Here is a 15,179-nt window from a genome sequence, read left to right as displayed (position 1 = left end):
ACCAAGTGCCTGCAGTGGCAGGGGAGGCTCCTGAAGATGGGCAGGGAGGTCAGGGGGTTGGGTGTTGCGTGGGGCTGTCCTGAAGCAGCCCAGCTGGCTCAGGTGGCTGAGGTGGGGCCAGGACAGTCTCAGCCCTTGGCCTCTCTGCATCGGGCACCCCGTTTCCCTCTTGTCCTTCACAAGAGAAATGCGTTCTCTCACCGTCTAGACCAAGAACTCTGTGACCAAGGTGTGGTCACTACGCATCTCTGGGTGTGTGTGTGAGGGGGTCCTTCTTGCCTCCTCCAGCTCCTGGTGGCCCAGGCCTTCCTCGGCTTGTTGCCACCTCCCTCCAACCCCTGCCCCCCTGTGCACGTGGCTTCTCCTCTGCCCTCCTCTTGTGAGGACACCCGTGAGAGTGGATGAGGGCCAACCTGATGTCCTCTCCTCTCGCCAATCCTTTGAGAAAGGCTCAGATTAAATATTTATATTATCGCAGACCTACTAGTATTTCTCTTGGAATCAGCAGCATTTGAACATGGTGATGGATCCCGGGTGTGTGAAGGCTCTTTGGGCACGCAGCCTGGGAACACGCTGGAAGTGGCCTCTGCAGGCCCTGTACTGCTGGCCCTGTACAGGGGCTTGCTGAGTCCTGCCCAGCACCAGACACACACACCCCACCACCACCACCAGCCAAAGGCACTGTGTCAGTCCACTGTCTGGTCCCTGGGCTCCTGGGAAGTGTCAGATTCGTTCCCTGACCTGGAACATAAGTCAGAAGGGATGCCAGGGTCTCAGTGGAGGGTCTTTCTCTCTCTCTCACTCCCACTTTTCCACCATCTAGAGGAGGCTGAGGATCCAGGGAAAGGTCCTCTGAATCCACCAAATCTGTGTGTCCCTCCAGGTGGCTAATGTCCAAACAGCAGGCTTCCTTGGGACCATGAGGAGGAGGGACCACAAGCCAACTTATGCTGCAGCCTGCGGGGCCCACTTCTCCTGGGCACTTTCTGGTTGTTTCCAGGCACATCACACCTGCCGCCTGGAGGGAACCCTGTGCTCTCCAGCCCAGACCTGCCTGTGGTTGAAGGTCCTAGCAGAGCTAATCCCTCAATGTCCCCAAGGGTCAGACGACTCTTCAGACCCGGACCCCGACCACTGAAGACCTGGCACTGGACCCTGATGAGCAATGGATTCGGACCAGCTGCCCTCACTCTGGGCCTGAGTCGCCAGCTGTGAGGTGCAGTGAGGAGGTGCTCTCTGGGGTTTCACAGGCTGAGGCACAGCAGGTCGGCGGGGCGCACTCCGGCCCCGCCCTCCCAGGCTGACCTGCCTGGGTCCTCGCGGGTCCCAGGCTCCCTGTGGCCACGCCATCCCGAGGTCGTCCCCTGGGCCCTCCAGTCTCCCTCTGCGCCCGCCCGCGGGGCAGGAGGTGGGGCTCAGGGGTGTTTACCTGGCAGAAGGAAGCCCAGGAGGGAGGCGGGGAGGGCGGGGTGCGCGCCGGCCTCGGAGCTGCGCCTTCAGTCTCTGCCGAGCACCACTGAGAACGAGCCTCCGGCCCCGGCGGCCCGCGTCCCCGACCCGGAAGGCGGCGCCAAAGGCCCGGGGACCCCGCGCTTGGGGCCCGGGCAGGGGGAAGGCGGCCTGGACCCCGCGGAGCCCTCGGCCTGGGAGCGGCGAGCGTAGCGAGGTGGGTGACCTCCTGGGGGCGGCGGCGCTTTGTCTCCGCGCTCTGGTAGCGGGGCGCGGACGCACGGCGGGGCCCAGAGCGGGGCGGGGGGCGCGGGGCACGGGGTGGGAGGAGGCCCGGGTGGAAGGAGGCCCAGGGTGGGGGCTGTCTTTGCTCTGGACTAGGGTCCCTTCCGGGCCGCGTGCGGGAACCCCGTGGCGGGCGCGCAGAGGGCAGGGCAGGTGGGGCAGGTGGCGGCCAGTGGGCTCCCTGCGCTTGACGGGCGCGGGTGTTGAGCGGGTCTGGAGTCGGCGGGTTCCCGGGTGGTCTCTGGCCCAGCTCCGGGTCGGGGTCGCGGAGGAGCGCTCGGCTGGGGGTGGCGGTGTAGGGGTGGGAGGTGACCAAGGCCGGAGTGGCCACACTGGGCTGCGCGGAGACGTTCATTGAGGAGCTGAGAGGAAGGCTGGGGTCCCTAGGAGCTTAAAGTGCCTCCTAATTCCTCACCTGGAGCCCAGCGGACCACCCTTCCCCCGCACCCCCAGGGGAGCCCTAGCTTCCCTTTGTGCTCAGAGGTGGGGAGAAGCCACTGGCCCCGCTTCCGCCTTTGCTGGGCCGACCCAGCCCGCCGCGCTGCTTGCCGCCTCTGGCTTCCACTTTCGCCCACCTGCGCCCACTTGCTGGCGAGGGCCCTCTTGGGCGGGAAGCCTCCCTGAGCCCCACAGGCCAGGAGGGGCGCCCCGAAGGTATTTCTCTTGGAATCAGCAGCATTTGAACATGTTGTGTCTGCAGTCATGCCCCGAGCCCAGGTGGCTCTAGGTGGTGGGGTGCTGGGGGCAGCGCCTAGTGTCCCTGAGGGTCTACTTTCTTGGGCTTCCGAGGAAGCGGTGGGGTTTGTGAAAAGGGTTCGGTTTCTTTGGAGACCTGGGTAGGACGCTGGCAGGAAATGGGTGCACCCCGGTTCCTGGTTCTCTGTTCCGCAGTTGAAAGACATGAGAATCAATACCATGTGTTCCCTTGATCTCTGCACCCACGGAAGTCACTGGCACAGCTGGGGGGGGGGTCGGGGGCAGGCGGGGGGCTGTACTGGCAGCTGACACCCACACTGTGTTTCAAAAGAAGGGAACTTTATGGGTCCCTCTATTTAAAACCTGTGGTTTGGGGAGAAGATTACAGCCTGCCAAAGTCAGGGAGACTTGTACAGAACAGTAGCCCAAAGGTCAGGGCCACCCTGATCCCTAATCCGCTCAGTCCTGCACCCAGGCTCCCTGGCAGCTACCTGGGAGCCTCTGGGCCCAGGTGTGCAGAGCTGGGGAGCTGGCAAGAGGCAGCTCTTCCCCAAGGATGGGCCAAAGGACCCAGGCGGAGGCCGCAGCCTAATAGCTATGTTTCTACCAGCCAAGGCACAGTGCCCATCAGCAGTTTTATTTTAAGTGCGGTAAACAAAAACCTGAAGGGAGAGACTGCAGTTAAAAAGTATTGTAAAACGTCGTTAACAGTAACTCCCAAGGATGTAACGGTTCTGAAACAACTACTTTCATTTACTTGGGGTTAAGCAAAAGCTGTTTGGTTCACGTCCACTTAGAAAATCTCTCTAAAGTATCACCTTTCTGCCCAAAGGTGAGGACGCGCAAGGCAAGCTTCCCGTTCTGTGATTTGGCTTGTAATGCCCAGTCGTGGTTTTGAACGGTGGGTGGGTCCATGAGGACAACGAGCTGGGAAACCTTTCTGGTACCTGTCCTGTTTCTGTCTGGATTTTTAACTCTTCGTCGAAGGTCATTTCGTTGGCTTTTTCCTTTCTCTCTAGATTCTTTAAAAATTTGACACAAAGTTAGCAACTGTCTGGCTGCCTTTCTACCCAGGTATCCAGGCAGCACTTACTGCCCAGGCTCCTCTGCGAGCCACAGACCACCTCGTCACAGTTGTGACTGCCCCAGGATGCTCTCCTCTGATATAATGACTCCTACACCCTGGTTTCTGCTGAGTAAACCAAGGCACGGAGACACGGGGGCACACGAGGCCCATTCCAGGAGCCCGTCACCCGTCTGGGTTGCCGCCCTGCGCGGCCTTGGTGAATAGGACAGCTCAGGAACCTTACAGAGCTGGCTTCCTCTTCTCCTTCTTCTTAAAATTCCACCATGAGTGAGTAACCACGCCCAAAACCATGCTTCCTCTTCAGGATGATTTGACTGTAATGGTGCTGCACGTGTCTTTGTTAGTCATCCTCTCCTTGCCTTCCTCAGTTGTCATTCCTGAGAGAAGAAAGTATTCGGAAGACATAGTGTGATTTCTATTAAGTAGTCATCCAGCAGTCAGATGCTTCTGTTGGTCCAAAAGACACCCTGAAGGAAGCTGAAACCAGCTGAACTTGGGGGCTTGGAGATGGTTTTACACCACAGTGGATGCCCTGTGCTCCAGCCACACAGAGAGCCAACAACAGCTGGCCTTTCTCCTGAGCAGACTCCCAATCTCCTCCTGAGTGTGTAGTGGTCCAGCTAAACCAGAGACACAGAGCCAGTAGGAGATGCATAGCAGTGACTTATTGCAAGAACAGGGCTGGGGAGGTGACCAGAAGGGAGGGAGGCTGGAGCTCTCAGCGTGCACCAAAGCTGCCTCTGCAGAATCGCTCTCATGCTCCAGCCAGATAACTCGTATTCTGAAGCCATAGGAATGTCCCAGGCTCAGTCATTGTTAAAAATTCAAAAATGTGGATCTATATGCTATTTTACTCTGGCTTCTGTGACCACCAATGAGTAGGTGTGAGGCTCTATTCTAAAAACTAGATAATTAGAGGACAGGGACAAACAGACATGGGTGGGGCCTCTGGGATATATAAAAAATTCTAAAACTCAGTAATATGAAACAAGCCATGCAATAGAAAAAGATGCGAGAGGACAGCTGGCCTGGAGGAGAAAACCCAGCCAGGCTAATAAAATATGCTGAGGTGTTTTATCCACATGTTATCAGGGAATTGAAAATCACATCAATGGGAAAATTTTTCATATCCATTGTACTGGTGAACACTGTTGAATTCTGACTCACGTTGTTATGAGTAGGAGGGTGAAAAAGAACAGACACTTTAGAGAAGGATCTGGAAAAGTTGGAGATGAATGTGTCCTATGGCCAGAAAAGATGGTTACCCCCTATGACACTGTGGTCTCATTGGGGAGAATCTGGTCTCTGTGTGTGACATACATACACAGGATGCTCATGGAAGCCATTTCTAAAAACTTTATTTTGAGATAATTGTAAGAAATCATACAGAGAGATCCATATTCCCTTCATAACATCATGCAAAACTATAGAACAATATCACAACCAGGAAATGAACATTGATACAATCTGTCAACCTTACTGAGGTTTCAGGTTTCACCAGGGTGCATGTGGGGGGGAGGGTGCGTGTGTGCTCAAAGTTCTGTGTAATTTTATCACACATGTGGAATTGTGGGACCATCCGCAGTCACATATGACAGTTTCATCACAGGGTTCCTCATGTGGTCCTTTAAAAACACAGCCATCTTCCCCCTTCTCCCTCCCTGAGCCCTTGGCATGCACTCATCTGTTCCCCAATTTCCATAATTTCATCATTTTGAGAATGCTATCCAAGTGAAACCTTACAATGTGGAACCTTTTCAGATTGGTTTGTTTTCATTAAATACAATTCTCTTGAGTATATCTATAGCTCATTATTTTTCATTGCTGAGTAGTATTCCCTGGTACAAATGGACCACCACCCATGCCATTCATGGGTACATCTTAAAATAGAACCCCTTACTATTCTTCTAACATCCACAGGGTCTATAGTAGGAGCCTCAATAGAGGTGATTTTTGTGTCTTCTTCTTTTTTATGTCAGTTCTGCTGGAGAATGATCAATTTTATTGATTTTTTTCCCTAAGAACTAGCTTTTTGTTTCATTGATTTTTCTGTTTTCATTTTCATTGGTTTCTATGCTTATCTTTATTATTTCTTTCTTTCTACTGTCTTTGGGTATATTTAACTCTTCTTTCTTAGTTTCTTAAGTTAGAACTTAGATTATCAATTTGAGACTTTTTCTCTTTTCTGATGTAATCATTTAGTGCTATAAATTTCCCTCTCAGTACTCCCTTAGCTATGCCTACATATTTTAATGAATAAAGATTTTGATACTAAAAAAGGGAGAGAAACAGACAAATGGCCCATGAGTAGGGTTATGGGTATATATTATGATGTAGTCATAGGAGTTAAACTAAATTACCTAGAACTTAAGGTATCCACATAGCTCAAGTTCAAAGTAACAATGTTGAATGAGAAACATCACATTGCTAATGAATAAATATGGTATGTATATTTCTTGGAAAAAATATACATCTTCTTATATAATAGAAGGCTAATATGCAAATTGTCCCCTTGACCAGGTGTTCAACAAAGGGGCGGCCAGCCAGGCCCCCATTCGTCCCCCCCCACTCCAATTAGGGGTGGGGCTGGCTGGCCAACTGATGGGGACCCCTCCCCCAAGCCAGCTCCACCCTTGATTGGCCCCACCCGTGCACAAATTCGTGCACTGGGCCTCTAGTATATATATAAAAGGCTAATATGCTAATTGTCCCTCCAACCATTTGTCCAGTCGCTATGATGCACACTGACCTCCAGGGGACAGACATTCTAACTGGTAGGTTAGCTTGCTGCTGAGGTCTGGCTGATCAGGACTGGGCGAGATGGGCCAGACACACCCTGGAGCCCTTCCGCGGTCATTCCCCAGCCCCGATCATGCACCAGTGGGGTCCCTCAGCCTGGCCTGTGCCCTCTCACAATCTGAGACTCCTTGGGAGATGTTGGAGAGCCGGTTTTGGCCCTATCCCCACAGGCCAGGCCGAGGGACCCCCATCAGTGCATGAACCCGTGCACTGGGCCTCTAGTAAATACATAAAAGAACACTGTGTTGTGATTAATTGCATGTGTAATAAATATAGAAATCCAGCAAGGCAGGGCTGTTCACCAACCTGAATTACGACATTACCTCAATTAGCATGCTGTTGAAGCCAGTGCATTTCATAACACGAAACAAATGGCTCTTGCAACTATGTTTGCATTTTACAAGTTTCAGTCCATACCAAGGAGAAGCCTTATATCCTCAGGAAAAGCAGCCGGGGGGCTCTGACCAGATCGCATTTCCTGTGAGAAAGCTTCGGCTTCAGCCTCAGAAAAACTCCCCCACACACTGACGGTATCACCCTCTGTCACCACTGATCAGCCACTGACCCAGTTTCAAAATCAGTGTCGTTCTGATGAGGTGTGTCCTATCACAGCAAGAGAACTGCTTCCCCTTCACTTTCCTGATGGCCCTTGTTCACTGCTTGCACCATGCTGGCAGTGGCCCCAAACTTTAAGAATCAGATGACATGGATGTCCCCACCGACCTGAGATCCCTGGCCCCAGGCTCAGTCCTGCCCACCCCTCCAGTCAGTGCTGCCCTGCGGGCAGGAGCACAGGCAGCTGCTAGGATGGCTCCTCCCACAGAGCTCACCCAGACACACCAGGCCACGTCCACATCACCCGCCAACCTAAACAGAGAGAAACTCTCAACGCTATCCCTGCTGCATCTGGAGGCTGATCTGGAAACCGAGAGGCAACACACACCACACACTCACCGAGTCAGTCATGCTGCCAGCAGGGGAGGAGCTGGCTGGGAGGCAAGAGCAGGCTCCCACCAAAGCATTAGCAGAGGCACCTGCCTGGACCTAGGTCTTCTCACCAGGCTATGGGGCAGGGTTGGCGCTAATGTTCCCCTGGGGGTTTGCCAGTCACCTGCATACATTTAACCCAGAATTCTTATTCAGTGCAGTCCTAGGCCCCTGTCTCGGCCACACCACACCACAGTCTTAAAGGAGCTCCCAAGAAGTTCTTTATGCTTCCTGATAATCTGGCTCTACGTTAGAAGGAATGACTCATGGAAAATAAAGTTCTATGCTGACGATATATTTTCACTTATATGCTTATTTTTGATGCTTTCCCCACAGTTAGAGAATAACATTTTTCCTCCTGCCTTGTGCATGCCAGCATATCTAATGAGGAATATTTATGGACACTCATGCTCTTCATCTGGTTTCTCGCATAGTTGGAACCCAACATTTTTTGCTAAACTAGGAAAGCAAGAAGTGCAGAGCTATGTTGCAGGCTTCCGAAATAGAGCAAACGCATGGTTACTTTTTAAAACCTCACTGCCCGTGTGGTGTGCCGTGCCATGCGTGTCTAAGGACGTGGAGATAAAGTAGATGGAGTTCTTGCCCTGAAAGTGCTTTAGAGTGTGAGGAGGGGACTTGGAGGGCCACAGTTTCCCAGGGGGTGGTGGTGGACCAGTTTCCCAAGGCAGAATATTTCTAAGTGCCCTGGGATGTGCATGACCAAACTCCACAGGGCTTTGCGGAGGGGCTGCACTGGAGGAGGGACGGAGGCTCCCTGGCTGTTTGGAATCAACGCTGGGCTGCAAAGTCTCTTCTGCCCTGAACACAGCTACCCCCAGCCGCCTGCCTGTCCCTGGCCTGCCTGGGTGTTGATCCTCAGGACTGCTTCCCAAAGTCCCATTCATGGAGGGGCTGCTCCCTCACCTCCCTTCCCAATGTCTGCCTTCCCGCACAGCTTGCAGCACCAGAGACTCTCCCCTTAGTTTCAGGACCTTTTTGTGTACAAGGGGCTGAAATGGTCCACAGCGCGCTTAGTGCTGGGAAAGTGAACGCGCGTCTCTCTGTTGTGTCTCTGCTTTGCCCAGTGCTCGCAGGTGGCGCATCCACCATGGGAGGTCGGTGAGAAAGTTAATGCACACATCTCCCTCATGTGTCTCTGCTTCGTGCGCAGGGCTCGCACCTGCAGCATCCAGGCATCCAAGGTGGGGTGGGCGGTCCTCATGTTCTAATGTGCATCCCCCGATGGCTGCCCAGGAGATCTGGGCTCCTCAGAGGTGCTCTGCCGAATCTGTGCTTCACCCAGAGAAGAACGTGGGTCCTGGCCTATCAGCTGACTGAGTTGCTTCACAAGACCAGATAGAGTAGAGCAGGAATTGAACAAAATAAACAAAAATGATTCTCATATTTTAGGAGCCAGTTTTCTCCCAGCGAGTGTGCAGCGGGGTGAGGACTGTGATGCTGGTTGTTTCCTCAATGTCTGAAGATGTAATAACCTTGGAATAGCCGAAACCCAGGGTTTTAGAAACAGGAGGAGGAGAGATTGTCTCAGAGAAAGTGTCATGCATGCAGAGCTTCGATGCATCGTTTTACACCGCTTGTGAGAAACCGTCAGCTCTAACCAGGAAGACGCTGGTCCTTTTACTTTTGTCATTATTTTCAAACTAGAGGCCCCGTGCACGAAATTTGTGCACGGGGGGCGGGGGGGGGGCGTGTCCCTCAGCCCAGCCTGCACCCTCTCCAATTTGGGATCCCTCTCACAATCCAGGACTGCTGGCTCCCAACTGCTCGCCTGCCTGCCTTCCTGATTGCCCCTAACCACTTCTGCCTGCCAGTCTGATCACCCCCTAACCACTCCCCTGCCAGACTGATTGATGCCTAACTGCTCCCCTGCTGGCCTGGTCACCCCTAACTGCCCTCCCCTGCAGGCCTGGTCCCCCCCCAACTGCCCTTCCCTGCAGGCCTGGTCGCCCCCAACTTCCCTCCTCTGCTGGCTTGGTCACCCCTAACTGCCCTCCCCTGCAGGCTTAATCACCCCCAACTGCCCTCCCTTGCAGGCCTGGTCCCTCCTAACTGCCCTTCCCTGCTGGCCATCTTGTGGTGGCCATCTTGTGTCCACATGGGGGCAGGATCTTTGACCACATGGGGGCAGCCATCTTGTGTGTTGGAGTGATGGTCAATCTGTATATTATTCTTTTATTAGATAGGATAGAGGCCTGGTGCACAGGTGGGGGCCGGCTTGTTTGCCCTGAAGGGTGTCCCAGATCAGGGTGGGGGTTCCCTTGGGGTGTGGGGCGGCCTGGGTGAGGGGCCTGTGGTGGTTTGCAGGCCGGCCACGCCCCCTGGCGACCCAAACGGATGCCCTGGTATCTGGGATTTATTTATCTCCTACAATTGAAACTTTGTAGCCTGGAGCAAAGCCAAGCCTTCTGCTTGCTCCGTGGTGGCAGCCATTTCTGTTGGGACTTATCTATCTTCTATAATTAAAACTTTGTAGCCTTAAGCGGAGGCCTGGGCTGGCCAGGGTGTGCAGAAAGCTTGGCTTCCTCCATTGCCGGGGGCAATCCTAGCCTCCTGCTCTTTCCAGCTCTGTGGCTGCGCCATTTCTGTTTGGATTTATGTATCTGCTATCATTGAAACTTTGTAGCCTTGAGTGGAGGCCTAGGCTGGCAAGGGCAGGTGGAAAGCTTGGCTTCCTCCATTGCCGGGGAAACCCAAGCCTCCCTCCTGCTCTCTGTGGCTGCAGCCATCTTGGTTGGGTTCATTTGCATATTCACTCCTGATTGGCTGGTGGGTGTGGCTTGTGGGCGTGGCTGGTGGTGTAGCAGAGTGATGGTTAATTTGCATATTACTCTTTTATTAGATAGGATGTCAAAACTCATTTTTGAAGAGACAGGATTTAAACCAGACATTGAAAGAGAATCTTAGTCCTTTTAGACTGGTGGTTGGACGCTGTTACATGAAGAGAGGGAGTCCCGGAGGTGTGCAGACCTTACAGGTGGCCTCCTGCAAAAGCACGGGAATGACATGTGAATCGCGTTGAGAGATATGTACAAGACATATACACTGAGTGGCCAGATTATTATGATCTTTGAACGCATAATAATCTGGCCACTCAGTGTATATCCTATATAATAAAAGGCTAATATGCAAATTGTCCCCTCGACCAGGAGTTCGACCAGCAGGCAGGCTGGCCAACCGCCCATGTCCCCTCCCCCTGGCCATATATATACTGAGTGGCCAGATTATTATGCGTTCAGAGATCATAATAATCTGGCCACTCAATGTACATGTCTTATACATGTATATTTACACAGGGTTAGCAATACCAGGTAAAATGTGCTAGGAACTTAAAATAAAAGTTAATATGGAGGGAGATTAAAACCTGTTCAAAATGTCACCCCATTATAAAAAACAAAACACTGTACTGGTATTTGTGCGTGAACGTAGGAAAGGCCCCTGGCGGTGATTTTGTGGAGCTAACATGATATCGTCGTCTCACTGAGTCTAAATCTCTGAGACTTCATTTGCTTCTTGAGATGGGCCGAAGAGGAATTTGAAATGTCCCCTGGACTCCCTCCCAGAGTTTGGTTCCTGACCTTTCTCAATGGCCCACATAGCGACCACAGTACCTGTGGTCCAGGGGACAGGAGGCGGATGGTTCTGCTGGTGGACTCCCAGCATCTTCCCCATCCTTCCTGGTCACTGTCTTGGGGCTCTCTGCCCATGGCTGACGTGGTGGGTTTCCTGACAACTTACGGACTTTTGGGGTAACATATTATGGACACCCAGGGAGGGCGGGTATGAAAGTAGGCAGAGAGGATAGAGGCGGGATTCATTCATTCCTCAAAGCAGGGGAAGCCCACACCCAAACTGGTGCCTGTGGGGCTTCAAGGAAGGGAGGGGAAGAAGGGAGGGGAGGAAGGAGGGAAGGAAGGAGGGAAGGAGGGGGGAAGGAAGGAAGGAAGGAAGGAAGGAAGGAAGGAAGGAAGGAAGGAAGGAAGGGAAGGAAAGCAAGCAGCCAGCTCAGGCCTCTGTGCAGCGCCAGCGTGGGCCTGCCTCTCCTGAGTGTACCTGTCTGCACAGGTAACCAGGCTGGTAACCAGGTAACCAAGCTGCTCCCTCCTGGAGGCTGTGTCTGCACAGCAGGCTCTGTGGGCTGACCTGGTTTCAGTGTTTCTATTTTAACATTCGGAGGAAGCTCACAGTACAGGTAGTCTCTAAATTAGCACTTTGAAAAAGGTGGTAATTAGTGTGACAACCCTCCCTCTGTCTGAGTTGTTTCTACGTATTGTAACTAGTGATGTATGTGCTGAACACTATACATGCTTATTTGGTCACAAGTCCTCCTTGACCCCTGAAGGGCAGTGTCCAGTCTCCACACCAGATCCCCTTGCTGGCCCCATTTAGGGTTTACATATGCCCTTGACCTTGGGCACTTTGTGTGGCTATGTGGAGGGAGGGCTGCGGGTTCAGGCCTTCGAGGAACCCTGTCCGGGCTCAGGCTCCCATACCCTCTGTGTCTGCTCCTCCTGCCCTCTGCTTGGCTCCCATAGAGGATTCGGTGCAGAGCTGAGGGAGGCAGGTCTGTGTGCAGGGTCGGGAACCCTGGCTCTGCCTGTCGCCCTCTGTGCCCGACACCCCATCTATGCCCAGCCTGTTTCCTCCCCAGGAGCAGCCCATGAACGGAACGGTGTGGGTGTCCCCGCTTCCTCTCTGCAGTGTCCTGTGTTCCTTCTGAACAAGGGCTTCCGTTTTCAGGAGACACACTGCCCTAGCTTAGCCCCACCCCTCCTGGCTCCTGTGAGAGACTGCAGGGGCCACCCCCAATGCTCCATGGCCGTGCTGGTCCTCACAGCCATGCTGCCCCTCTATCTTCTCTGTTCATGCCTTGTTCTATTAGGTGTGATGCTACAATCCAAGGATCAGCTTAGGGGACTCAAAACAGGCTTGTGCAATGTGTGTGTGTGTGTGTGTGTGTGTGTGTGAGCACGTGTGTGGTTTGGGTGCAGGGAGCAGCTTCAGTGAGTCCTCTTCCAGTCACTTAAGTATTTATTGAGCACTTATGTACCAGCCACTGTAGTAGGTGCCAGAGTCCAGCCATGGACAAACCAAAGGCCCTGCTTTGTTGTCTGGGCCATTACTTCCGCTCCACCGGAGGGCAGACCAGGTTCTGGGCTCTCAGTCTATTGGGATTTGACTTTTTGTGATGCCCTGCCTCACTCTAAACCATTTCAGGCAAAAGAAGGTTAAGCTCAGCCTGGGGGCTCTCTCCTCAAAGCCACAGGCTGGACAACGCGTGTGTAGTTGTCAGGTAAGCACACTGTAGTGAATACACTCTGCCAAGGTGTTTGCATTTTTCAAACAATATTCTTTATTTCCTATAAAAGATATTCCTTGACCGTCTTGACTTTGGTGGAGCAATAACATTAAAAGGCCTCCACCTAGTGGAAATACATCATTGCCTTCCGAACGGGCACTGATCTTTCCGGGCTTTACAGAGACCACGTAGAAACTGAAGGGCGTGGGAACCGCTTGAATAGATCCAGCTCAGAATGCAAGTGCATTGGCAGCCTGTGTTCATACTACACGTTAGGCACTCTAGACATTTGTCATTCCGTTGTTCATTTGAATGCCATTTTTTTCAATAACAGAGTCGTAGAGGAGACTTAATTTCATGGTGTATTTCTATAATGCTTCATCATTTGTCACTCTGCCCTCGTTTTCACATTAAAGGAAAGAGGTGTGAAATCACTGGCCAACTTGGCCTTAATGTACGTTGAGTCTTCAGAGCACACCTTGAAGGTGAGATGAAGGAGAAGGTGTCCCTTTTGATGGAACTCCTTGCCTTAATAAATCAGAGGCTTAATGCATCGAGAAACCCTTTTTTTTTTTTTTTAAAGAAATTAGTGCCTTGCTCAAGCCATGCAGTCAGTCCACGGCTGACATTGAACTAGAACTCTGGAGACCGTGTGTTGTCTTATCCTTACAAATACAGCCAAGACCAGGCAGACCCAGGCCCGCCCCGCCCATCAGTCACTGCCCACTCTTTCGGACCTCAGAATGGGTCACCTGTGCATGAGGGGTGAGAGGATGAAGAGGACATGCTTCTGAAACGTTCAGACAGCCCTCCAGGACGTGATGGCTGCCATCAAAGGACTCCTGACTCCAAATCCAGAGTCCTTTTCATTGCATCATACTCTCTGGGGACATGCCACTGCCCTTTTCTTTAAATATAATTGTCATTTGCTAGCATCCTTTATCTTCCTATTTTTTCAAGAAGTGAGGACTCATCCAATAAACTGGTATATGCCTCTGTGAAGACGAGGCTCCGTAGGAGGCGGGCTCTGAGCTGTGTCTCCTGCGGGCCCAAGTGGGTGGGTGATTAGAATCTGGAGATCAGATCAACAAGCCGGGGATTCAGTATCCTCTGTGGGCTGGTCAACTGGGGAGTACTTTAGTCAAACTCAGACTGTAGCTCCGTGGTCCCGGGCCACGTGCATCCCTGTGGCCTGAGCCGGCACACGTGTTCCCCACACACAGCTATGAGGAGCCATCTTGCCTGGCATTAAGGAATCTATGAGCTGTTCTGGAGGCTATTGGGGTGCCCTTCCATCACTGGCTCTGGCCATGAGCAATGCTTGAAGTATTCACGCTTCCTCTATGACTGCTGTGGTGTCCTGGGTCACCTGGCACACGCGGACCTGTGGCAACGGCACACGCATGGCTGCATTCCCTCTCATTACATTGTCAGTGTCCTGGGCCGGGTGGCACGCATGGGCCTGTAACAAGGCCACGCATGACTCCCTCCTTGGCTAATGAGGGACATGCCCCTGGAGGCAGGGCACAGGGGCTGGTCACAGAGGCCACGCCCGGCTGGGTTTATTCTTCCTCTGGCTCATGCCTGGTATCCTCGGGTGACTGTGAAATATTAACCAGCTGTTCCCACAGCTCCCCAGGAAGTAACATTTACCCTCCGGGGTTTCAGATAAGGAGCAAGCCAGAGCGCCTGCCTACAAGAAGGGGCACGCCCTGGGTTCTCTGCCACTCACACTTGGGTCTTTCTCTGGGAAGCCCGGCCTGCCTGCCCCAGCCGCTGGGCCTCTGGATGGGATGATGGGCAGGGCAGACCTGCTATCGGGCCTGTGCACAGAGGCAGGGGGATGACAGAGTTAGGCACCAGGACTACAGTCTCCAGCCCCCTCATCCGCCCAGGGAGGGTGTGCCCTGCGTGTGCCCAGCCAGTCCCCGCTCTGCACCAGAAAGGCCTGTCTGGACCTGACTGCGGGCACCGGAGCACACCAGCCTCCTGTGACTCCCTGGTTTTACACAGATATTTCTTCTCTCTCCTCAGAGTTGAGGAAACCTAAACAGCTCACCTTTTTGTTTATTTTATACATGAGTTCCTTGCTCTTTAAACTTGCTCTCTGGGTTTTCTTTTAAAGATTAAACATGCAGCTATCTGTCTGCCCTGCCAGCTCTCTGCTCTCATCTATCACCTTTTATATCGCCTTTTAGGGGCCACAGGGTCTGTTTTACCTGCTGGGAGCACGCAGTCACCCTCCTGAGAACCACACCCACCAGGGGAAGCTGGTCACCGGGCCCAGGATCTGCTCTGGGTGCTGGGGGGGGGGGGGAGCAGTGCTCTCCCGGGGGTGCAGGGACTATCAGCTTCCCACTCTCCAGAGGGCTCACCCTGTCTTCTCTTGGTGTCCCCTAGGAGGAGAGAATGAAGCCACTCTGGAATTGTCACACTGTCCTGTTCTGTCACTTTACTCACGTTATCCCTTTCCTGGGACACGGTCTTCATGCAGTCAGTCTGCATCCGACAGATGCTCCCTCAGGGCTCAGCACATGAGTCAGAGGTCGCAGGGGCCTC

The 15,179-nt window shown here is 53.0% G+C and overlaps 1 protein-coding gene across 1 annotated transcript in view; it reads left to right on the top strand.

Moving 5' to 3' along the window:
• Window positions 1–1,358: 1,358 nt before the first annotated feature.
• The window catches only part of MBP (myelin basic protein), an 80,147-nt gene continuing 66,326 nt past the window's right edge, over window positions 1,359–15,179 (top strand). Inside the window, exon 1 of the mRNA XM_079785203.1 lies at window positions 1,359–1,666. The gene's annotated coding sequence lies outside the window, so the exon portion shown is untranslated. The remainder of the gene's footprint in view (window positions 1,667–15,179) is intronic.

The sequence above is a fragment of the Cnephaeus nilssonii genome, assembly GCF_951640355.1.
Source record: "Cnephaeus nilssonii genome assembly, chromosome: 11".
Lineage (NCBI taxonomy): Eukaryota > Metazoa > Chordata > Mammalia > Chiroptera > Vespertilionidae > Cnephaeus > Cnephaeus nilssonii.
This window is presented reverse-complemented; position numbering and strand designations above follow the sequence as displayed.